Source organism: Poecilia mexicana, unplaced genomic scaffold, assembly GCF_051168715.1.
Source record: "Poecilia mexicana isolate PSO_F unplaced genomic scaffold, ASM5116871v1 scaffold_20, whole genome shotgun sequence".
Classification (NCBI taxonomy): Eukaryota; Metazoa; Chordata; class Actinopteri; order Cyprinodontiformes; family Poeciliidae; genus Poecilia; species Poecilia mexicana.
In genome coordinates this window covers 451,998-475,698 of record NW_028263389.1, presented here as the reverse complement: position 1 = coordinate 475,698, position 23,701 = coordinate 451,998, and the positions used below count along the sequence as shown (strand labels likewise).

Genomic DNA, 23,701 nt, shown 5'->3' with positions numbered 1-23,701 from the left:
AAATAGTTCCTAAAGGGTAATAAATTGTTGGAGAAGATGACTGGTTCGCTCGTTGGATCATATGGACCCAACAGTTTTACGGGTCTCATTCTGTCCTGATAACTAGTCATAGTCTTTCTCCCAGTAAATACAACTATCATCTCTGTATTTTTATTTCTAAATCCTCGTTTAACCCTATTCCTTGTCTTCTTACTGTCTCACTCCAGTAGCAGAAACACTGACATTAAGAAACAACAATCCCTGTATTGCATTATTACCAAACTTCTATAACCGCTGGATCAAATAATTATGAAATTGTACGTATTTATTCATAATTTAAAGATATATACTTTTAGGACTGCCGTTTAGTAAAAAAGCCGTATGACCTGGCTGCTAGTGTCTAAAACTCAGTCACCATGTCTTCTCATCTTCTGAGGGACATCAACAGTTTGACAAACAGCTTGCTTTGTGAAGCACCGCCTCACTGGGAGGGAATGGAAAGGCTAACATGCCAATCAGCTGCATGTTGGGCGGGTTAAAGTAAGAGAAACCTGATGCTGCATTCAAAGCATGAAGAAGACCAGCAAGCAAAGCTTTCACAGAGTGGATGTAGTAGAATATCAGAGTACAGGAGATACAGGGTAGAAGATTTGACTGAATCGAGACATTGTGCAGAAGTTCAGACTGGGAAGCTAACTGGAAAATTGCTAGCCAAGTATGTGGAGCAGGAAAATAGGTTGTAGTTACTTAAATTTATGCAAACCAAATGCCCCAAAAGATTCAATTACTGCAACGTGTAAAAGACAAGTGTAGTTACATTGTGCGATTTTGGGAAATAATATTCTTAAACTCATCCAAAATATTATTCAATCCAAAATTTATTTTACTTTCTGCCAGCAGCAGCATGTATTTACTGCATGTCGTTACTTGACATAGTGGTTCTGTTCCAAACCTTTTGGTTTGCTTGAGTAGAAATGCAGTAATGTCTGTGTATGTTAAAATGTTAAACATTTACCACCCAAAATCCTCACTACTTTCAAATAGTTCACTTTTTATTTTATTCTAGTTGTTGCAGACTCAACTTAAATGGATTAACTTATAAAGCATCTTTATTTTTTATTTTTTAAATCCAAAAGTTCCTGCCGCTTGTTTAAGATGAGTACAAACAAGTTGTTGAGAATGAAGTGATGTTCACTTGAACTCTTTAATTAAGCAGAATGTTTTATTTTACAGTGAGGAAGGCCGGAGTCTAGCTTTAGCAGACGGCTGGAAGCATCTGACCCACTTCAAACTCAGTACCTTTTTGCTCTACGGCAAAAATTTGGTAAGATTCAATTTAGTCGACTAAAGAAAGTCAGACGGTTCATTCTCCAACGAGTGAAATCTTGAGGTAGTCAAGTTTCTTGTTTGTTCAGATCTTGGTGGTCATTTCCACAGTATTATTATTAATTAACAGTTGATTCTTTTGTGTCTAGATACAATCTGATCATTCAGTTCACAATTGAAGTTTTATTATCAGGATTCTGCAAATTTAATTTTTTCATAGTATATTTTATTCATTCCTTTCACAGTCTAAGCTCCCTAAAAAGGATAGATTACCTTTCTGTGAACTATAATTTTGATTCCTTGGAGTTTCATGATATTTTACGAAATCTGACTGATATGATCTTCTTGAACGCATACTGATGCTTCACATTTATATACTTATCAGTTACAAGAGGTGTACTGTCTGTTAGTGAACATTAATGAACAGGTAGCATCATTAGGACAAAGGAAAAAATAAAGTTGTAGATAATTTTAAAGGTAACAAAACAATTTACCATGTTGTGACCAACTCTTGGAGCTTGGTTGTGTAGCGAGGATGTTTTATTCTTTAGGCAAGTGTACCAACAGCAAACTTGGCTAATGTTATTATAAGTTGGGCCAGGTGTCAGAAGATGTAAGTAAGTCTCCATGAGAGGGGCTACTTGAGAAAAAAAGCAAAGATTCACTGATTGAATTGTTGGTCGATAGCCAGCATATGTTTGAATTTCTGCAACAAACATTGAATGAAATGAAAAAAAAACTTTATAAAACCTGAATGATCATTCAGTTTGATAAATATTTACATAGAGCATCATTCAATAAATCGATAGAAATCCAAGTGCTCACATCAAAACATCAAATCTAAATAAATAGAAATCGTACTAAATATTTTAAGACTGATGGTTCACATTGATCATTTATAATTTTTTAGTAATGGAACCTTAACAACTACAGGTGAACTATATTTTGTTAGTGCACTTAAGCATGTTAGATAACGGATGGAGTAAAAGAATCATTAGGGCCAAAAAAAAGCAAACAACGTATAAGTCGGAGACAAAAGCTGTAGATAATTTTAAAGGTAACAAAACAATTTACCATGTTGGAGCAATTCTTAGAGTGTGGTTGTGCACTGTAAAAAACTTTAAAGTTTGGGGAAAACTGAAAGATAAATATGAGCAGTAGCCTCACCGAGGCCTGTTTAGTCCCTGTCACATATTCTTAAGAAATACATTTACAGATGAGAAACTTTTACTGAAATGTGTCACACTAGCAAGTGTTGCATAAAAAAAATATCTGTGAGTTTCAAATGTACCAACCTTTACTATTTTGGAGAAACCATGAAGCACTGAGAAGATCAGTGTTGATTCAACAACAGAAAAAAAAGACTGAAGCAAAGTAGCATTCACAATGATGTGAGGACAAATTCTGGAAAGGGATCGATGTTAGAGTTTGTCTTTCACTTTAACTGTAGAAAAGCTAAAAGTAAAATTTGAATAGCCTCATGTAGGCCTGTTTAGTACCTGACACATATCCTTAAGAAATACAGTTACAGATGAGGAACTTTTACTGAAATATATCACACTAGCAGGTGTTACAGAAAAGTATCTGTAGAGTTTAAAATTTAAGTGACTGTTTTTGGAACGGAGGAAGGAAATTACAAACTCATAGTCAGCACTGACTAGTCGTGCTACCATAAATATTGCAGTAAAACAGTTAAACTGTTGTTTTCCTTCAGAAGAATTGCCTGAGGCAGTCATCAACAGTTGCAGGGTCAGATGTCATCCCCTCTTACCTAGCCACGGGTTATCTTATATCCTGTTAAAGAGTATGAGGCAGGTTTCACCGTATGTTGGCTCAAAGAACAGATGCTCTAAGTTTTTTCTCATGTCCTGTTAAAGATCATGATGCAGCATTTATCTATAGTCTGATACCAAATAACTGCAAAGATCAGTTCTATCTAGGATTTCGCATAGTTGAGGACAGACATGCATGCGCACACACGCAGCAGTAAGACTCTCCTTGAGGATAGATACACACGCACACACATGCACGCACACGCAGAACGGCTCTGCAAGGCCCCCCTCCTCTTTAAAGACAGATACACACGCACCCACATGCAGCAGGTCTCTGGTTTCTCTGTCAGCCTGTGTCTCTCTTTTGGAACAAGAGTTAAAGGCATTTAATTCCAACACTGTGTATCAAGAAGACAATCTGTTTAAAACCAGAGGTAGTTACAAAATTCCTAATCTAATTCAACATGGTTTAGAATATACTATATTTATTTATTCACTTATATTTATTAATTCAATATTCACTCTTTTTTTTTTTGGGTCACAAGGTCACATAGTTCCCATCATATGATATATGTGACATATGTCTGGGGGGAGGGAGGAGGTCAAGAGGTCACATAGTTCCCATGGGGGGAGGGGGTTTGATATCAATTAATATCAATTAATACATCAAACTCTGATTAAAATTTGACAGAAGGGTGTCTATATATCTCTCTAACACACAGAAAAATTCAGATCACTACAGTACCCCCTCCCCCCTCCCCGCCCCCCTCAAAGGCAGCTATCAGATAACCAATAAACAGAATCAAAACAAAAAACAACCCAAACAGAGTGGGCGGAGACTGTTGTGGGAGGTCCGGCGGGCGGCGCAGGAAGCAGAAAATCACACATTTTTGTCTCATAAAGTGATTTTTTTTTTTGCCAAACAAACTTATTTGCGCTTGTCAGAAATCTTTTCTTGCTATTCTAAGTTTTTGTGACTCAAAGTTTTGGTTGTGATTCTCACATGACGTCGTGGGCAGGGTCTGAAATTACAACAAAATATTTCTGATGTGCGCAAATAAAAGTTTGTTTTTGTCATGAGGAGGGGTTGTTGGTGGTGAGGAGAGAACGCTGAGAACCCAGGTATGGTGATGATGATGAATTTAATGGTGAAAATGAAGCTCAACAGTCCATACAGGCAGCACGGCAGAGACTAGCACACAGCTAAGTACCGGTAGCAACTGGTTATAAGACTGAAACGTTAGACAAACCAGGACTTTACAGTTCTACTGGCGAACTACGACGATAGACAAGGACCCGACGAGGAACACAGACAACAGGTGGGTAAAAATACACACGGGGTAATTAAGGGAATGAGACACACCTGGGGAGCAATCAACGGGGAGGACAGGACAGAGACTCACAGGGAAACGGGACTGAACACAGAAAACTCAAATATAAACACACAAAAACACGGATCTTGACAGTACCCCCCCCTCAAGGGCGGATACCAGACGCCCACAAAAACAGAAAAGTCCAAAAACACAAAACAACCCAACAGGGTGGGTGGAGGGGCGACGGAAGGAGGGCAAGAGTCCATAGAAAAAACAGTCCAACAAAAAACAACCCAACGGGGTGGGCGGAGGGGCGACGGAAGGGGCCAGAGTCCAGAAACTGTCCAAAACAAAAAACAACCCAACAGGTGGGCGGAGGAGCGAATCCGGCGGGCGTCGCCGGCGCAGAAACCGGAATCCCGGAGGCGGGTCCGGCGGGCGTCGCCGGCGCAGGAACCAGAGACGTGGAGGCGGGTCCGGCGGTCTCTTCCGCCAGCGCAGAAAGCAGAGACGTGGAGGCGGATCCGGCGGGCGGCGTCTCCGGCGCAGAAGGCCGAGACGTGGAGGCGGATCCGGCGGGCGGCGTCTCCGGCGCAGAAAGCCGAGACGTGGAGGCGGGTCCGGCGGGCGGCGTCTCCGGCGCAGAAGGCCGAGACGTGGAGGCGGATCCGGCGGGCGGCGTCTCCGGCGCAGAAAGCCGAGACGTGGAGGCGGGTCCGCCGGGCCGGCAGGAAGGCCGGCTGGAAACTCGGGCGGAGCAGACTCTGGAAACTCGGGCGGAGCAGACTCTGGAAACTCGGGCGGAGCAGACTCAGGAAACTCGGGCGGAGCAGACTCAGGAAACTCGGGCGGAGCAGACTCAGGAAACTCGGGCGGAGCAGACTCAGGAAACTCGGGCGGAGCAGACTCAGGAAACTCGGGCGGAGCAGACTCAGGAAACTCGGGGAGCTCTGGCTCGGGGGAAGGCTGCGCTCCGGCAGCAGGCTCGGGGAGCTCTGGCTCGGGGGAAGGCTGCGCTCCGGCAGCAGGCTCGGGGAGCTCTGGCTCGGGGGAAGGCTGCGCTCCGGCAGCAGGCTCGGGGAGCTCTGGCTCGGGGAGCTCGGGCGGCTGCGCTCCGGCAGCAGACTCGGGGAGCTCTGGCTCGGGGAGCTCGGGCGGCTGCGCTCCGGCAGCAGACTCGGGGAGCTCTGGCTCGGGGAGCTCGGGCGGCTGCGCTCCGGCAGCAGACTCGGGGAGCTCTGGCTCGGGGAGCTCGGGCGGCTGCGCTCCGGCAGCAGACTCGGTGAGCTCTGGCTCGGGGAGCTCGGGCGGCTGCGCTCCGGCAGCAGACTCGGGGAGCTCGGGCGGCTGCGCTCCGGCAGCAGACTCGGGGAGCTCGGGCGGCTGCGCTCCGGCAGCAGACTCGGGGAGCTCGGGTGCGGGCCACGCCACTAGCCGTGCCGCTTGTCGCCCAGGCGCCAGCCTGGCTGCCTGAAACCCCAGCACCACGGGGACTGTGGCGACTGGAGACGGGCAGACGGAGCTGGCTGGAGACGGGCAGACGGAGCTGGCTAGAGACGGGCAGACGGAGCTGGCTAGAGACGGGCAGACGGTGGTGGAGCAAAAGTCCAGCTTGGGAGGATGGGACAGCACCTCCCTTGCTGTCTGGAACTCCCGCTCCACATCCTGGAGAATCTCCATCAGCTGCCCCTGAGGGAGATAAGGACCCCACCTCTCCAGGTGGATCGAGATCCGCGTGGCTGCGTTAAGCCGTCCGGTCGCTGAGTAGGGCCTGGCCAACTCAGCCTGGTACCTCCTGATCTCAACGATCAGGGTTCGGCGGTCTGATGGGTCCATGATGTTTGTTGCGTTCCTCACCGGTAGTGGTCGGGTCCTACTGTCATGAGGAGGGGTTGTTGGTGGTGAGGAGAGAACGCTGAGAACCCAGGTATGGTGATGATGATGAATTTAATGGTGAAAATGAAGCTCAACAGTCCATACAGGCAGCACGGCAGAGACTAGCACACAGCTAAGTACCGGTAGCAACTGGTTATAAGACTGAAACGTTAGACAAACCAGGACTTTACAGTTCTACTGGCGAACTACGACGATAGACAAGGACCCGACGAGGAACACAGACAACAGGTGGGTAAAAATACACACGGGGTAATTAAGGGAATGAGACACACCTGGGGAGCAATCAACGGGGAGGACAGGACAGAGACTCACAGGGAAACGGGACTGAACACAGAAAACTCAAATATAAACACACAAAAACACGGATCTTGACAGTTTTACAAATAATTTTTTAAGTTCATGAGCAAAAATGAGTTATTTAATTTAAAAAAGCTTTATAAACAAAATTTTTAGTTTTAAAAAATGTAATCATTACAATTCTAAAAGTTTTGATTACAATTTTATTTTACTTAACTGAGGTACTTTTTTTTACATTGAATAATTGGGGGGAAAAATTAACTGCATTCTCTGCGAACCAGACCCTAAACTTAAAGTCTAAGTTGAGTTTTTTCCCCTTCATTAATGACACACTTTTATTATCACATACATTATATTTATCATGGTAATTCAGGGTGAGTTATTTTTAATTCTAAATGGATATCCTTGTTGGTCTTTTATTTAAGTGCTATTATCCTTCAAGATACATTTACCTAATGCTAGAATAAATGCAATGTACATTATGCAGCAAAGGAAATAGAAAACATATCCATTATGGAGATAGGTTTTGGACGTGCGATGTGCCCTTATTGCATAAGCAATACTGAAGAATGACTGCTATCATTAACGATACTGGGAAGAAGCTTTTTCATTATCTTGCGTTGCTAGCAAAGTTGTTAGCTAGCAGCTAGCTAATAGCATAACAACAACAGCCTAATGTCTGTATGATAAAAATACTGAATCGATAGATTAAAACAGTTTTTCCTCACCTGGCTTTCTCCTCCCGCTCAGTAGTTATTCAGAGAAAGGCAGACGCACAGGCCTGTCAGTGTCTGTTGTATTTCATTACCTCTCTGCTTAAACCACTATTCCGTGCTGAAGCAGAAACGATCTCCGTCATCTGACAAGTAGCAAGTCTACTCCACTTTATTCACCAAAAATGTTTTGTTTTTTTTTCTTTTAATTTGCCAAAAACTTCTGTAATCTGGAATGTTTGCTATGTTGAGCTCCGCAGTTAGCGGCCTTATCTCACTGCGCGAGAGGCAATTGCGTCATGCGTCACGGGCAAAAGGTCAAAGGTAAAAAGGTGACCAGAGGGCTTATTATGTTGCACAAAAAATCCCCAACAAAAAACAAAATAATTTTAGTACGTTATGTGTCAGAAGAGAGCTTAGGAAATAATACTAAAAAAATAATAATTTGACCAAAAGGGCACGTGGGGGCAAGAAGCAAAAGGGGCAGGTGCTCAAGCACCCCTAGCCCCCCTCTCTGCACGTGCCTGGTCTTTGGGGCAGCAGTTCTCCCTCAGAACCGCCGATGCCGTTCAAAACTCCCACTCCACCTCCTGGCGCAGAACCTCCAAAACCGGGAGGTGGAAACTCGAAATCCAGCCATCCAACCAGACCAGCATCCGGGTAGCGGTGTTGAGGCGGCTGACCGGGACTTATGGCTTCGCCACCTCGCCAGCATAGCACTGGATGGAACTAATCAACAGCCCCTGGTCTGCTGGGTCCATGCTGGTGTTAATGGCGTTCCTCACCTTGGTCTGGTCGGATCCTTCTGTCATGAAGTGGGTTGTGGTGGAGGTGAGAGAGAACACCGAGGATCCAGGTTTAAATGAAGATGATAAATTTAATGATGAACGAACCAAAAAGACAGCTCAACAGTCCAAATGGTCAGGCAGCACAGTGAGCGAGAAGCTAAGCCAGACACTGGTCACAACTGATCTAAATAAGAGACTGCTAACAAGAGCTGAAGCCGACACAGGACTAAACAGTTCTACTGTGACAACGTACTACTCACACCAGTAGGGTTGCCACCTTTCAAAAATCAACATAAGGGATGCCCACCACAGCGTGTCACCCTTCTTTCATGTGGTGGGACGTCCACTGCAGTGGTAGACATTATTTTATGGTGGTGTTTTTTGTCTTTAAAAAGTGATCATAGAGCAATCATTCATGCATAGAGGTCGGTTAGAGTGCCCCAAAATTGTACTCCAATCAGAGTAGTATACTTTAAATACGTTTAATTAAGCAAGTGTAAAAAGTATTTGGTAAACCCCTCAAGTACTGAGTAACTGATCATAACGCCTGATTTAATATTCAAAATGTGTCCTTGGGCAGCCAAAAGTATAAAAGTTATGTCAAGAATCTGGTATTTTACAGAGTATTACAACAAATATGTATACAAATAAGGAGTTAGGTTTGGAGGCTGGTTCTAGACCAAATTTACCAAAGGGCCCAGTATAATCAATGTTTTCCCATGACGACACTTGGAAAAAGAATGAAACAAAAAAACAAAAACAGAGCATTATTTCATTATTGGATATATTAAGTGAGCCAAAGAGCCACTTGTGTCTCCAGAGATCTAGGTTGCAGATCCCTGGCAGATGGAAAGTGTGATCCTATACAGCAGCTAAAAGTGCAGCACTAGAATTTTTAATTAATTGTTAAAGTAAAATTGTGAAGGTTAAAACAAATCCACCACTGAGTATTAAGATAAGACATTTATTTAGTATAACTTCTTTGGTGCGCCGTTGGCCCCCCATGTGAACTACCCCTGGGCAGCACATCTGTGTCTGGTGCATAAATGACCACTGAACAATGAATTAATAAAATATATAAACATTTCAAAATAAAACATACAGAAAGCACTAACAAATCTTTTAAAGTAGGAAATATTTATGCATTTACATATTTGTATGTTTTGTTCCTTAAATGACCATTTATATTATTTTGGCTGATATTATTATTAAATAAGCAAATAATCAAGCAAATAATAGTCTACTAAAAGCACAATAAGAAACTTTATCATAGCTAAATGTTCTATACCGTATCAGCCTCAGGAGATGATTGAGAATGAAGAGACTCTGATTTCTGGTTCTTTAGGTTCTGACGGGTCTGCCGTTCCTCTCCTGATCCATTCTGTCTGGACTCACACTGCGCCACGATAGACACATTTTTTTAAATTGTCTTTATTCATCATCACTAACATTATTCAGCCTTGGATTTGCGTCTTCCCTCTCACGTATGTATCTTTACGAGAGGTTTTGCTTCTAAGGATGACCCGAAAAAGACGCAGGTTGATAGCACCTCACCGCGGCTGCGTAGGTAACCATGACAACAGCGTCGGTCCGTAGCGTTCTGGGGTCCTGTGTAGCTCCCGCCACGACAATTTAGCTGACCTTAATATTTCTTGAATTTTATTTTGCTCATTATTGTTACACTTAGTGTCAATATGTGTATGACAGGCATGTCTATTGGACATTTATAGAAATACGGAACAAATCACGTCCCATATCAGTTCAATATGGAACAATTCCGTATTTTACAGGATAGTTTACCCTACACACCAGACAAGACACGTGACAAGGATCCAACAAGAGACAAAGACAACAGGTGGACTTAAATACACAGGGGATAATCACTGAAACGAGACACACCTGGAAACAATCAAGGGGAACACAGAGACTCACTAGACACAGAAACCTAAAATAAACACACAGAAAAACTCAGATCACTACAGATTTAACCAGTGGTAAATAAATCTCAGCTTGGGAGGAGACAAATATCAGACATAAGCTACTAAATGATTCATAAGATGCTGTCATCATTGTTACAAGAGAATTTAGAGTCAACAGAGGAGGCAGGTTCAGAGGCCGATCAGGAACAGGAAGTTAAATAAGCTAGGTGTTGATTTCTAACTCTGAGAAAATGTATTTACAATAAAAAAAAGAAATAGTAAGAATATTCTTACTACACACACGCACACAAACGCACACATACACACACACATATATATATATATATATATTTATATATAAGTTGAGTTTGATAAACTTAACTGAATTACTTGTTGCCAATTGAAGCAATTCAATTAAGTTGGTTCAACTCATTTCTTTTTAGAGTGTAAGGCCACAGAGAAGCTGAGCGATAAACAACTGAAAGTGGCAGAACACAAGCTACTTCAGACAGTAAATACCTGCTGGAACTCTGTCTTTTACATACAAGCAGAAGCTTTAGGATCAGTCCTCTTCCTGTTAGGAAAGAAAACAATGAGCCCAAATGTGGTTGAATTGTCCCTTATTAAACAGACAGTTGATGTACTACAACCATTTGAAAAAGTAACGCAGGAAATTTTATTCAAAACACCGGTTTTTCTGCGACAGACTGGCAACCTGTCCAGGTTGTACCCTGCCTCTCGCCCGGAATATTAGCTGGAGATAGGCACCAGCAACCCTCCCGACCCCACTAAGGGACAAGGGTGTAAGAAAATGGATGGATGGATGGATGGATGGATGGATGGATGGATGGATGGATGGATGGATGGATGGATGGATGGATGGATGGATGGATGGATGGATGGATGGATGGATGGATGGATGGATGGATGGATGGATGGATGGATGGATGGATGGATGGATGGATGGTTTTTCAGTATTAAAACCGGTATCATTCATGGAGATGTAGCAGTTTGTGAACATCAGATACAGAGATGTGCTAAAAAAAAGAGCTGCGTGCAGGAGTTACAGCGGGTGAAGAGATGTGCTCTGCACTGGCTGCCAGTTGTAAATAATTTTATCAGCCTAACCGTAAATAGTTTAAATAGTTAGAATAATATATTCATGTTTTTTTATGCAGGCAGGACAGTGGGTGCTGACGGAGTATGACATGAACTGATTATCCATCACAGTGCTGAGCTTTTATTGGATGTTGATGCTGCATAAAGATGTTTTCCTCTTTGCTGTTCAGAAAAATGAAGTTGTACTTAGGATAGTGTTTATGAACATCCATCCATCCATTTTCTTCCAACCTTATTCTATTAGGGTGGGAAGGGCTGCTGGTGCCTATTTCCAGCTGTCAATGGGCAAGAGGTGGGGTCACCCTGGGCAGGTTGCCAGTCCATCACAGGGCAACATAGAGACATTCAATCTTCATGCAGAAAGACCCCGAGCTGGGAATCAAACCTAGGACCTTCTTGCTGTAAGGCAACAGTGCTACCATCTGCACCACTCTGCAGACCGTGTTTATGGAATCTGTATTTGTTTAGCTGAAAATCAATGTAGACTAAGTCATTAGATCATAAGTCATGTTTAGTGGAATGGTAGAACATCATGGCTGACCTGCCTGCTGTGTTCTGTGGTCTCTATGATGCTGATTGATTAGTAATGTTCTCTAATAAACCCAGAGGTCTTCACAGAACACAGGTTCACGCTGTTGAGGTGCTTTTCCAAAGTATATGAAGTGAACTACAGTGCTTTTCCAATATTTTTGGCCACTCAAAGCGCTTTACACTAGAGTCACGTTTACCCACACAGTTATACGATACACAGATCAGTAGGCAATTTGGGGTTAAGTGCCTTGCGCAGAGGCACATGAATACATGGCAGCTGAAATCAAGCCTGTAACATTTTGATCACAAGATGACTACTCCACAGAGCCCGGAAGAATGAATGTGCATCATTTTCCATCCACTAGTAGACATGAAGTCGGATGTTCAGCTCCACTGGTATGAATACTTTTCCAAGACCCTGTTTGGAACAAACGTTTAATAAAAAAGAGCTGCATTCATTTTTGGTTCCTATTTCTAAATAAGGCCAGACTTGCGATTAGAAGCATTCATAAATGTCACCTGAAATAATAACCATTTGTGTTTTAGGTCTGAAGATAATTTCTTTCCGCCAACTCTTCATACATTTATTTTCCATCTTGCTGTTATTGTTATTCATAGCGTCAAATTTATCAACAGTGAGACTAATTGAATTTCTTCCCTCAATTTAATTCAGGCATACACGATGATGCCGAGGGAACTCTGGGTCATGTACTTTAGAAATCTTTCTTTTTTGCTCTTACATTAAAACATTTCTGCAAAGCCAAAGCAGAATTATAAATGAAGATGTTCCACCTACAGTGTGTCATGATGTTTACATAGGACGGTTAATCCCTGCAGAGGCCTGAAGATGTAATTCCTCTGCAGCGTTTAGGTTCACTGAATCCTCACATCTGTTTCCCCCGGGGGCCATTTGATGCTGTAAACATTCGGAATCTGGTCCGCTCACAATGCACCAGCAAAACAATATCCTCCCAAACGCACCATTCTCCAAATTTAAAATTTAGCTTTGTCTCTGTGTGTGTTTTTTGGGGGGGTTTCATGGTCCTGCCTAACATGAAGCATTAATTCAAGAAAGAAAATGCTGTTAGTTGAAAGGTTCATGGATGACAAACAGCTTGGGGCTACACATTTCACTTGCTGCCTTCGCAGTTCTGCCGCGTTAGATTGTAGCATCTGTGCAGATTACATGTGTGGATGTTATATTTGCAGAAACTTGTTCCTTAATCGTATTTTCCTGACGCCATATTGCCACTCGTAGGATTTAAATGTGGGATGATCTTTTTTTTTCTGCCCCTCAGCTCAAGGTGCAGCCAGAGATATTCCACACAGCTTCCATACAACCCTGTGACAAGCTGAGGCATCAGCAGGAAGAAATGCGTCATTATGTACAGGTGCTTCACAAAACTTCGTCTATCTGGATTTATATTTCATTTGATTTATGAACAGAAGGCAATGCAAAGGGAGACACAATGTTTAAAAGGGTGTTTTGTGAATTACATTAGGATTTCGAATTACATTTAATAAATGTGACTTTCAATAAATGCCAGACTTATACATCGTTTATCTTGTCATTTTTGAAAAGATACCTTGGCAGTCTTGCCAAAGTATTGAGTTCTGCGCCCTCTACACTGATACCACCAGTAAAATCCTTTGCAGCTGAACGTTGATGAAAAAGCAGCATCATGGAGACCAAAGAACACAGCACAGCCGGTTGAGTCATAAGATAATATCCAAAAGCTTTTACCTCAGTTCCAAAACACTCTGTTCATCTCAAACAAAGATTAAGCATCATAACTCATACCATCCAGGTTTATTTGAAGAGTTGTTGTGGGTGTTGGTGCTGTGAGCAGGAAGGAGCTCCTGTAGCAGTCAGTCTGGAGAAGCTCTGACTGAAGCAGCTAATGATACTCCATACTAGCATGTTCTGGTTGATACATCAGCTGTTTTGGCTGTATGGTTAGAAAGACCAGTAGAGAGATGAGATGACCTGGTGACTCTGAAGGAGCTGCAGAGAGCTGCTGCTCCAGACTCTAGGTCTAACTTATATATATATATATATATATATATATATATATATATATATATATATATATATATATATATATATATATATATATATATATATATATATATATATATATAGCACACTTAAAAACAACAATGTTGACCAAAGTGCTTCACAAAGGTTAAGGAAACAACATTAAAAATAACAATAAGATCAACAAGAACGAAAAGTGGAGTAAAAACACTTAACTAGAAGACATCTAAACCAAACAGGTTTGATGGAACTCAAACTGAACTCCATCTGAAAGCCAGTTTAAAGAAACAAGTTTCCAGAAGAGAATTAAAATACTGGACAGACTCTGCAGCATGAATATTAAGGGGTCATGTTGCTGCGATGGCAGAAACTTGATCTCCACTGAGTTTTACTTTAGCCATCAGCTGCAAAATCTGGCTAGAAGATCTCTCTTTCTGGACTCTTCACATGTAGGATCCAGAATCTTAAAATCAACATGCAAACAAACAAGCAGCCAATCTAAACCCATTGAAACTGGGGTAATCTGGCCATCCCTTCTTTTACCTGTTAAAGATGAGCAGCGGCGTTTCGGACGACTGATCTAATGCTCCACGTCACCCTGAACATCCCCACAGTGAAATATGGGTGATGGTGGTATAATGTTGCAGGGATGGAAGATCCAGAGAGGTCAGGAGGTAAATGAAGTAAAACACAAAATAAATCTGAAGAAAAATCTGTTGGAGGGAACAAAAACCTTGAGACTGAGTCAGAAGTTCACCTTCAGATAAAATGTATTTCCACTGATGTACAGTCACTCCAATTTGTAATAAATGTCATCTCAAAACACTGTATAAAATAAACAGAACCAGTTCATATCCAGAAATATGCAATTAAGTTGTTCCAAACACAAACAGCAGAACAACCCTGGAGTTATAACCAGACTTTACTCCAACACATCAATATGATTTGATCTAAGCTAGTGAAAAGTCCAGACCTGAATCTAGTATCTACAGATTCACGCTATCCAATCTAATTAAACAGGAGTTGTTTTAAGAAGATAAATTAGAAAAATAATTCTTTGTCTATATATGCAAAAGTCTTGAATAGTAGCTAAGATGGTTCCAAAAGGATATTGACCCAGCAGGGTTTAATACTAAGGAGCTTTATTTAAAACCATGCACTATTTCTCCCACTTCTCAATTGCAGACAGCTTTGTGTTGGTCTATCACATAAAACAAATAAATATACTGAGGTTTGTGATTTTAAAAACACAAAGAAAAGTCCAAGAGATGTGAATATGTTTGCAAGTCACTGTAAAATAAAAAATTGGCAAAAAAGTTTACTAAGTTAAACATTTGTGAGCGGTGGAATGAGCTTCAGCTCTCGGTGAGTCGTATCAGTTGTTCAAAGGAGTTCAGCAGCAGCAGCTCAGATTTGCTCTTTTTCTCCTTGAGCTGTGAATTTTTACAGAGCTCACAGCTTGATTCGATTACAGTTCACCTGCAGGGCTGCAGACGAAACTCCTTTCATGAGCAGGACCAGTGTTTCTTGTTGATAATTTGGGAAGCACTAGCTGAAATGACTTCAATGCAACATACTTTTTCAGAGCATCTGTATCAATGAGAATGCATGTAAAGAAATGTCACAGAAATCTTAATTTACTGATCATATTTTGAAAGAAAAATGACTTTAGTACTTGTGGAAAGTGTCAGGTAATCACCACATTAATACAGCAAACAATTTTCATTTCCTGTTTATGGAATCACTTAAACTGTGTTTCTATCAACAAGTCCTAAAATAGATTTATTTCCTATAATAGAAGTGGTGCTAGAGGCTGCCTTCACATCAGGAATCTTTAGTCCACTTTAATCAAACTCCAGTCCGTTTTCCTGAAAGTTCAGTTTGTTTGGGGAGGTGTGAATGGGTAATCAAACTCTGATGTGGAGCAAAAAACGATCTCTAGCCTGTTTACAAACCAGGTCTAGGATTGTTGAAGTGAACTCTGGTGCAGTTCAAATGAACATGTGAACGGAAACAGCTCCAGAAAAAGAAAAAGATCATAGCTCACAGCATTCTGGGTACATATATCCTAAACATATGCGAGAGTCTAGCACTAGTGAAAGAAATGGCTCATGGTCATTAAGACAAAAGAGAAATCCTACAAAAACTAAAATCTGACGCCACTCCATATTTCTTCAAGGGTTTTGTTGTTGTTTCAGTAACACTTTATTTCAAGGGCTGTGCATAAGACTGACATGAGACTATCATAAACATGACATAACACAATGTCATAAACATGAAGGAGACTTTATTAATGTTTATGGCTGTTGTCATGAAGTGTCATTCAGTAAATAATGACGTGATGTTAATACAAAGTTGACACTTTTAATGGACTTTTAATGCCATACAGCATTAAATGTTAAATTCAAAAATACTGTAAAAAATTTAACTTCATGACAACAGTCATAGGCATTAACAAAGTCTCCTTCGTGTTTATGATAAGTCTGTTGCCAGTCGTATGCACACCCCTTCAAATAAAGTGTTACTGTTGTTTCCTTCAGTGTCGCCATGGTTCTTGGTGTAGCGCTATGGAGTTAGATTTGTTTCACAATTATTCAATCAAAAAAAAAAATCATGTCAAACAAAAAAAGTAGTATTCAACCAAAAAAAAAATCATGTCAAACAAAAAAAGTAGTATTCAATCAAAAAAAAAATCATGTCAAAGCAAAAATCACTAAGTTTTTTTTTTAAACTTTTTTTTTTGTTTTTGGTTGAGTCTCTTTTTTTTTGGTTGAAACTTTTTTTTTTGGTTGAGTCTCTCTTTTTTTTGGTTGAAACTTTTTTTTTTGGTTGAAACTTTTTTTTTGGTTGAGTCACTTTTTTTTGGTTGAGTCGCTTTTTTTTGGTTGAAACTTTTTCTAAGTTTTTGGTTGAATTCGTTTTCTTATGGAGTTAGATTTGTTTCACAATTATTCAATCAAAAAAAAAATCATGTCAAACAAAAAAAGTAGTATTCAACCAAAAAAAAAATCATGTCAAACAAAAAAAGTAGTATTCAATCAAAAAAAAAAATCATGTCAAAGCAAAAATCACTAAGTTTTTTTTTTAAACTTTTTTTTTGTTTTTGGTTGAGTCTCTCTTTTTTGGTTGAAACTTTTTTTTTGGTTGAGTCTCTTTTTTTTTGGTTGAAACTTTTTTTTTTGGTTGAAACTTTTTTTTTTGGTTGAGTCGCTTTTTTTTGGTTGAGTCGCTTTTTTTTGGTTGAAACTTTTTCTAAGTTTTTGGTTGAATTCGTTTTCTTGCTTATACAACTTTATTTGCTTTGGGGAAGCTTACATGAACATTCTGGGCGGGGCTTAAGGACGAGCGATGTAAGACGTGTTCCGATTGGTTAGCGCTGACTAAAGCGGATGACTCCCTGAGATCTCAGAACTCCGTCCCGAACTGCAGGGCTTCGGTGACGGGACACAGAATGTGAATGGTAAGTAATCTTCACAAAATTACACCGTTTAGCAGCTTCTAAAGTGTCCACCCTGTTTCAAAGAAGAAATCTTACTCAACTTATGACGACAGTCACATATTTTGTCTGCCGTGATCCCCGGTAGCATATTGTGCTAGCTAATGTTAGCACTAGGTAAAGTTCATAAACTAGGCTTGTGTAATATTCGCCTGTCTTTATGTTGAATTCGTTAACCAGCGCATCTCTGTTGAGTGGCATTAAGCGTGGAAAATACCAAATATATCTGGAGGAAATATGTGTTAAAAAAACTGTTGCGCAATCCTCAGTGTGTGTGTGTGTGTGTATTAACTAGCATTGAAGCTAAAATGGGAAAACAGCGGATCGTTGCACCAATGTTATCAGGTCCACATTAATCTGCACCACACGTCAAGTGACGGTGCAGATGATTTATTTACCAAGCACATAATCAGTGCTGTCGATGAGGGGAGGCAACGTAACTCTTAAATATGGATTTTCTTCCAGATGTAAAATGTAAAACTAAGCTGGTAGGTCACAGGCCGAAGGAGGATATTCACATAATTTCTGTTTTTTATTATTTGGTGGGTGTGTGTCCTGTACTTAGTTTTATTCCGAATTACATGTAATATGCCTTTTGCTGTGTTATATTAAATTAATTTGGTGTTCTCCTAATTCCCCATTCTAGTATGACCAGCAGAGTGCAGCTGAAGCAGGACAGGCTTGTAGGTCTTACTGATTCCTCCAGCTGCTACAGACGATCAGAGCATGAGGATGGAGAGATCAGTAAGTGTTGAGTCAGAGAAGGTCAGGTAGGGAAGGAAGTGTTGCTTATAGGGGCCGTGTGTGTTTGGCTAAATATATTTTAACATACTAAATATTTCAGTTTACTCTCTCAGTAACTTCAGTGTTATACCTCTGCACTATTTTTTTGCAGTTTCTCTTATTGTGATACAGTAACTGTTTCACTTGAACATTTAATTTCCTGAGATATAGTCAATTTATTTTCAATTAAAACTCTTAAAAGACTTTAGGGCTTATTGGGTTTTGATTATGTTGTCTAGGTAAACATCATCACTTACTCGTACTTTTTTAATTCATTTTTGTTTTTCAGATTTGCGTCAAAGCTTCTTGATTCGTTTCTGAGCCATGATTGAGACTCTCCATGATGTTCACCCAGGACAGAGGGGAACTGTTATCAACTCCACTCCATTGACCCCTTGAGACCTTCCTGTTGTTAAATTGCTTTTCCCTTGGATCCAAGCACCTGCACCTCGCTGACCAGTAGTGACCATCAGTCCACAGTCAACTGGATCATCACAACATTGACTAACTTTTTATTTACAATTAGGATCTGAAAACCAGAGGGCCAGCTACGCAAAAATCTACCTGCAAACTTTAAGCAGCTACCCTGACACTGCAGTAATCCTGGACTGGGCTGAGCTGCTCTTCCTCTCTCCTCTCTCCTCCAGAGTGACGAGTTTTCATCACCAGTAAAGACAAGTTTGAGTAACTGCTGGAAAGTGTATTGTATATTTTTAGTGTTCATTTCGTTATACTGTTTGGACTTAAAATAAAATGTAATCTCTTTTGTAATACTCTACATTTTACAAACCTTTTTCCCTTATCTCAGTTGTAACATTATGTGAAGTATTTGCATGTAATTCGGCCTTCAAGCGAGATATTAAAATTAAACGCTTTCAAGCAATATTTCATCTTTTCTAAAACAAAATACAGAAAATACTTTCACAAAGTGGCTTTAATTCTGTCATTCCTCTTGTGAGTTGTATAATGGAGTGTTATGGCCAGGTTACAAGTATTTTTAATTATCAGAATGCAGTCATATTAGGATCATAAAGATGCAATTTTACCAGAAGAACATCTTAAAATATGGGAAGTCATTTTATGGAGAAGTCTTGGCTCCCTCTGATGAAACCAGCTCAGTCCAGGTGGTTCCGATACATTCAGTGGTTAAGAGGATCAACTGGCCACCAGGTAAGCATTGATGTCAAAATAACAAACAGAGCTACTGATGTAGGAGTATTTTCCATGTTGAAGAAAAGCTAAGTTTATAATGGGAGAGGGAAAATGATGCGTTTAGGTCAGCCGATGTCTCCATCCAGGAAACCACTAACACCAAACAGAACTCCAGTCCAGCTCCAGCTGCAGTGAGGATGAAAAAGGGAGAAATAACCGAACGTTAACATGACAGGGAATAAAGGAAATTTGGTAATTCGCTTTTAATGTGTTCCAGATCCAAAAAGAAAAAGCTCTGATATAAACTTGTTTATTTATTTCTGCCAGGATGTTGGTGGTAATTTTTGTATTTTTATTACAATGTATCATTAACACATAAGCATGCATTATTTTTAAAACCACTAAATAAACTGACTTGGAGAAATATATTTAGCCAAACACACACGGCCCCTATAAGCAACACTTCCTTCCCTACCTGACCTTCTCTGACTCAACACTTACTGATCTCTCCATCCTCATGCTCTGATCGTCTGTAGCAGCTGGAGGAATCAGTAAGACCTACAAGCCTGTCCTGCTTCAGCTGCACTCTGCTGGTCATACTAGAATGGGGAATTAGGAGAACACCAAATTAATTTAATATAACACAGCAAAAGGCATATTACATGTAATTCGGAATAAAACTAAGTACAGGACACACACCCACCAAATAATAAAAAACAGAAATTATGTGAATATCCTCCTTCGGCCTGTGACCTACCAGCTTAGTTTTACATTTTACATCTGGAAGAAAATCCATATTTAAGAGTTACGTTGCCTCCCCTCATCGACAGCACTGATTATGTGCTTGGTAAATAAATCATCTGCACCGTCACTTGACGTGTGGTGCAGATTAATGTGGACCTGATAACATTGGTGCAACGATCCGCTGTTTTCCCATTTTAGCTTCAATGCTAGTTAATACACACACACACACACACTGAGGATTGCGCAACAGTTTTTTTAACACATATTTCCTCCAGATATATTTGGTATTTTCCACGCTTAATGCCACTCAACAGAGATGCGCTGGTTAACGAATTCAACATAAAGACAGGCGAATATTACACAAGCCTAGTTTATGAACTTTACCTAGTGCTAACATTAGCTAGCACAATATGCTACCGGGGATCACGGCAGACAAAATATGTGACTGTCGTCATAAGTTGAGTAAGATTTCTTCTTTGAAACAGGGTGGACACTTTAGAAGCTGCTAAACGGTGTAATTTTGTGAAGATTACTTACCATTCACATTCTGTGTCCCGTCACCGAAGCCCTGCAGTTCGGGACGGAGTTCTGAGATCTCAGGGAGTCATCCGCTTTAGTCAGCGCTAACCAATCGGAACACGTCTTACATCGCTCGTCCTTAAGCCCCGCCCAGAATGTTCATGTAAGCTTCCCCAAAGCAAATAAAGTTGTATAAGCAAGAAAACGAATTCAACCAAAAACTTAGAAAAAGTTTCAACCAAAAAAAAAGCGACTCAACCAAAAAAAAGCGACTCAACCAAAAAAAAAAGTTTCAACCAAAAAAAAAAGTTTCAACCAAAAAAAAAGAGACTCAACCAAAAAAAAAGTTTCAACCAAAAAAGAGAGACTCAACCAAAAACAAAACAAAAAAAGTTTTAAAAAAAAACTTAGTGATTTTTGCTTTGACATGATTTTTTTTTTGATTGAATACTACTTTTTTTGTTTGACATGATTTTTTTTTTTGGTTGAATACTACTTTTTTTGTTTGACATGATTTTTTTTTTGGTTGAATACTACTTTTTTTGTTTGACATGATTTTTTTTTTTGATTGAATAATTGTGAAACAAATCTAACTCCATATAGCGCCACCTTGAAGGTTCAGATGGTTTGACACAGTGTTGTGTGAAAATTAACTGCACCAGATGAAAATGTAACAAATGTGGCAGTTTTGGTGAACTAAAATTTTGGTAAAAACACCTGGAGCTGTCCTTCAGAGAGGGTTCCCTCTGAGAACCCTCTGCCTTGGGTTCTCAGAGGGAGCACAGGTAGGAACCCCTCTATCTAAAGATCTAGAATTTCAGTGAGGCTTTCTTGTTTCTAGAAATGTATGTTCCAGTAAACTTTTAATCCTGTCTTTAAATAAAACAATATAAACTAACAAGTAGATGATTCAGGCTTGGATAGTCCAAATGGGAATGTTCTTTGCTCTTTGTTTCTGCTCAGCCAGTCATCGTCCGTCTCTCTGGCATTCTACACCGTCTCTTCATCCCACTCCTGCACACTTCCATTCCCTTGTCTCTCACAAGCACAGCACTGTCAGTTATTGCCACATCTAAAGTTAATCAAGGTTAAGACAATGCTAGGAGAGTGACGTCCACCCTGCTGGTGCAGTGTTAGCCTGGAAACTTTTTGTTTTTTCATTGAGGTGATGGAGAGGAGGGGTTCAACGACCACATGAAGATTCCGGAGTTCCCAGACTGTATAAAAGCCGTCTACATGGCAAAGATCAGCGTCTCCTGGCTTCATGCCGGCATTCCGGGCTTGCCAAACACATGGTCCTAATAGGGCCCCTTAACAGGGCTAAAAGCAGTTGCTGTTGTCGTGTGCCACCATTCTTTTGTTGAGCCAACAAACTCCATTCCTCCTGTTGGCATGGTGAGAGCAATTAATGGTTGTTTTAAGACTTGGTGAATCTCAACATACCACTTTTACTGTGGGTCTCTAACAGTGAGATTTAGATTTTATTTTAATCATCTTTGCCAACCTCCCCACTGAGCATGGCTATTAATATGTTTTATTTGACACAGTTCTGTTTGGTTTAAGTTTTCTAATTAGAATTTGACTATACCTTTAGATAAGTTTAGCAAGGACACATGTTCCTTTGGCCATTTCCTGACATCACCACATCTGCTCTACATAAATGGCCTCATTTTCTTGGTTTTCCTGTTTTAAAGTGTATCTGAGAGAAACAGGTCTTCATATCACTGCAGAATTGTACCCCAGGGAAACAGGAAGTCATTGATTAACATGTAAAAGTTCCAAGAATAGCAAATTAATATATATATTTAAAAAAGTAGGTAAAGCGTAAAAAATGCTTCAGTTTTATTCATGTTATAGGAAATACTAAAGATGGAGAATACCAATGATTATGACTTTGGTGTTTAAGTAAGAACACAATAATTTCTTATCTTATCTGAATAAATAAACTCCAATGTGTGGATGATATTGTATCTGGTTTCTACAGAATAAAAATGTTTTTTTTTTCTTACTCAGCATCCAAGATGAAGGTCATTGACCCTCCTGATCCCCACTTGAACTGTGGATCAGCTGACATCATCTTCTGACTGGACCCTTCCATAATTTCCAGCCTGACTTTCCAAACACCTCCTCTGCTACATTCAACTATTGATTCCATCTTTTTGTTTTTTTAAGAGAGGCCTCACTTATCACCGCTGCTGCATACTGAGCCTTGTCCACTATGACAAAGAGCAGGGTCAGCACCGAAGTCAATAAAGTCATCAATCAGAGTGCAGAGTCAAACCCTCTGTAATGATTATTCAAAATTGGCTCTGGTGATAATCCTTTCTGATTAGAACAGAAATGGATCCTCAGCTCTATGTAATATCACAGCCAGAACAGGAACAGTAGCAATGCTGCCTGCACCGCTTTTTATAACCAGCTATTGACTGGCTTCCACTCAATTGCCATTTATCATGATCAGAACAATTTCCTTTTAAACCACATCATCATGAACAGGACCATGGAGATCAATACCTCCATCCTGGTTGGAGCTGATGTGAAAATTAGCATTAATGATGTCTTTTTAAGATTTTCATTTTCTGTAAGATTAAGAATATTGGACACAAAAATGTCTCTCCATTGGGGGCTCAGTCCCATTATTCTCTTAAATTCTGCCACTCCAACTGTGTTCATGAATATTAACGAGATAACCCCATTTAGCCTTGAAAACAAATGTTCATATTCATGTTTGGAACAAAAAATGAATTATTATGGAAATCAAATAACATTCTAAATATTGTTGAACTATTGTTGCAATTGAAATCTTTAGGCTAAAACTTCCTTATGCTACGATGGTGCTATGGAAACCAATATATCAAAGTGCTGTAGGGAACTGATTTTTAAACACATGACTCTCACTGATTCTACTCTTCATAAATATGGAGAAGCTCTAGGATCTCTTGGCGACAGAAGTCTTCATCAACTGTAATTAGAAAGAAAACAAGCAGACAGAGGAGAAGGCATGCAGCTAAGTTTTCAGGTCCGAACAACAGCCTCTACCGCCACGCTGAGTGCTGTTTATGGTACACAGCAATAAAAATTCTGTCTTTGTATAGTTCTTGAATATCTGCCAGATTACAATTAGACACTTGTGACTGTGCAGTAACCACAAAACACAAGGACAGCAGAGAGCAAAACATGAATTCCTCCCATGAAAACTTGTTTTTGATTACCAGAAAATTCATGGAGCAAATCACAGTAAAAGTTTCAGCAAAGGGGTTTTACAATAGAGGATTATTTACTTGGGTAAGCTGTCATACAAATTTAAACCGAGGAA

At 40.3% G+C, this 23,701-nt stretch overlaps 2 long non-coding RNA genes across 2 annotated transcripts; one reads left to right on the top strand and one right to left on the bottom strand.

Moving 5' to 3' along the window:
• Positions 1-16,013: 16,013 nt before the first annotated feature.
• On the top strand, positions 16,014-18,898 carry LOC148153197 (uncharacterized). Its single transcript, XR_015761631.1, has 2 exons — positions 16,014-17,931; positions 18,260-18,898. It is a non-coding gene; the product is annotated as an uncharacterized LOC148153197 (long non-coding RNA).
• On the bottom strand, positions 18,887-21,386 carry LOC148153196 (uncharacterized). Its single transcript, XR_015761632.1, has 2 exons — positions 19,624-21,386; positions 18,887-19,308 (listed from the first exon to the last, which is right to left on the bottom strand). It is a non-coding gene; the product is annotated as an uncharacterized LOC148153196 (long non-coding RNA).
• Positions 21,387-23,701: the final 2,315 nt, after the last annotated feature.